The sequence below is a fragment of the Zingiber officinale genome, chromosome 1A, assembly GCF_018446385.1.
Source record: "Zingiber officinale cultivar Zhangliang chromosome 1A, Zo_v1.1, whole genome shotgun sequence".
NCBI lineage: Eukaryota > Viridiplantae > Streptophyta > Magnoliopsida > Zingiberales > Zingiberaceae > Zingiber > Zingiber officinale.
In genome coordinates this window covers 74,604,145-74,606,486 of record NC_055987.1, presented here as the reverse complement: position 1 = coordinate 74,606,486, position 2,342 = coordinate 74,604,145, and the positions used below count along the sequence as shown (strand labels likewise).

Here is a 2,342-nt window from a genome sequence, read left to right as displayed (position 1 = left end):
ATCTATCCATATCTGATAAAATAACTGTGCATGAACATACCTGACATAATAAATGCACATAACATAAATGTACATACCCGAACAGAACCAATACCCTGCTACCATGATCCGTAAACCCACCGAGTCAACAACATACTCCCGACACCTGTGCAATACATATACGACTGCAAATATATGTAAAGTAAATGACATGTATGCGACATGGCATCCATATGCAGCATACATAGCTCAATCAAATGCAACAATACACAATCACATGCGACTAATATCTAGTAAGCATGTATGCAAAAATATCCCCACAGATGCACCGTGCATCATATGCAAAAGTGCATGCATGCTCCATGGTCACCCCCGCCACCTCTCTAGACACCACGACCCCTGTATGGCCGAGAGGCTTGGGTCTGTGACGACTGTACTACCCTCCAGCCCACAATAGAGTGGTCGAGGCGGACAGTCCGCTAGTAGCTATCTAACTACATAGCATCAGGGTCCCTGACTGCTCACAACGCCGGATCTCACAAAAACCTAGTGACCGGGTGGCACAACAGGACAAGCGGCAACTGCTCCAGCTACCACTACCCATGAGTGGCCGAAGGTGCGCGCTAAACCAAACCAACTGATGACTCTCTCAACCACAAGGGAGACAACGGTCATCAGATGCAATGAATGATGAACATGATATATATATATATAATCATCATCCATGCCACAACCTCAACCCTCATAAACACCTCCAATACCCATAACCAACGTAACTACACATACCACTATGCAAATAGAATGTTAATCATGTACAACCCATAACACGTACCAATCACAACCTAGACAGGTATAGACCACAAATACCCAATACAGTCATCCCTACAACACTCTACATGTGTATGAACAATAGAGTCACAGATAACAAGAATAGAGACTGTAAAGAATCAACCCAGATTATATCAAAGATCAAGCAAAAGTGACAAGCAGGAAAACAACAAATAATATGATTTAAGGAATGCAACCTACTTGTCCAAATATAACCATGCTTTTAAAGTTCAAAGAACTAAATAGAACTTAAGGAAGAAATACCCGCCTCGATATATCCCGCAATCAATAGAACCACCCCACGTCACGCTGCTCGTATAAATCAAGGTCCTGTATCACACATACAGTTCATGTAATATACATATACATATACTACACATAAATGAATCACCTATGAACAAATAACCAATTCTACAATAGTAGCTAGCTATAATTACTACTCCTTCCACTGATAAAGTTAGTTTAACTTTCTACTTAGCTTAACTCCTTCAAGAATTAAATCCCCCTTAACCCTTTCACACCCCAAACAGAAACCAACCTAAACCTCACCAAAACCATTTCAGATTTTGATTAAACCGTAGGTTCCCACAAACACCTAACAGAAAGCAATCCTAAACGTTACCTAACATGTTGCAGATTCTGGTTAAACCACATGCTCCACCCTCAACTACCCAGCACAGAGATTCTCACTCCTGCTAACCAAAAACCGATCAATTGCCATAGAGATTCTAGTGCACCAGCACACTAGAACTCCTAACACCTAGGCAACACAATTCTTACTGCTGCTGTCCTAGATCCAGCTTCATGCATTACACTGGTTTTAATGCTACTTGGGTTCGATCATGAGGAAAGAACAAGAATTGCACATCACTCCTAATTTCTACCAACAGAACAAGAAATAAGAGCAGCTAGAAATCATTACCCATTCTGTTAACAACAACAAGAAGTCGATGTCCTTACCTCTACTTCTTCTATCGCCGGAGATGATCACAACTCCGGTGGAAGAACTAATCCAATCAATCTGTGGTGGCCGGAATCACCACATCACCTCTGTCCACAGAATCAATACCACTCGAATCAATACCATAGGAAGAATCAGAACCCAAATTCAAGGCAGGGAACAACCCCCTTACCTCCAATCCTTCGATTAGGGCTCGGTCCTGTTTCTTGCTAACGAACAGAGAAGGGATCAGAAACCTTGATTCACAGCCAAAACCTACCCGAATCAAAAATAGAAGAAGATCAGAGGATCGATTTCAAGACCAAAACCCACCGCTTACCTTAAGGAATCACAGCTAGGGCTCGGTCCGTGTTTGCCGATGAACCAATGAAGAGATCGGGAATAAGACAAGGGTTCTTACCTCCCTCAATCTGTCGTCACTGGCTAGATCTAACGTCGGTGCCCTCGCTCCCCTTCCGACCGCCGGCCAAAATCCCCAAATCGCAGCTCCGTCGCTGTTGTTCACCGAGATCAGCGAAGGGAGGAAGCGATCGGGGAGAAAGAAGGTTCGGCTATAACTAACCTCTCTTCTTGT

At 43.2% G+C, this 2,342-nt stretch overlaps 1 long non-coding RNA gene across 1 annotated transcript; it reads right to left on the bottom strand.

Annotated features, from left to right (window-relative positions):
• Positions 1-611: 611 nt before the first annotated feature.
• On the bottom strand, positions 612-2,029 carry LOC122005407. The gene is made up of 3 exons (XR_006118393.1): positions 1,941-2,029; positions 1,768-1,857; positions 612-1,137 (listed from the first exon to the last, which is right to left on the bottom strand). It is a non-coding gene; the product is annotated as an uncharacterized LOC122005407 (long non-coding RNA).
• Between the last annotated feature and the right edge of the window lie 313 nt (positions 2,030-2,342).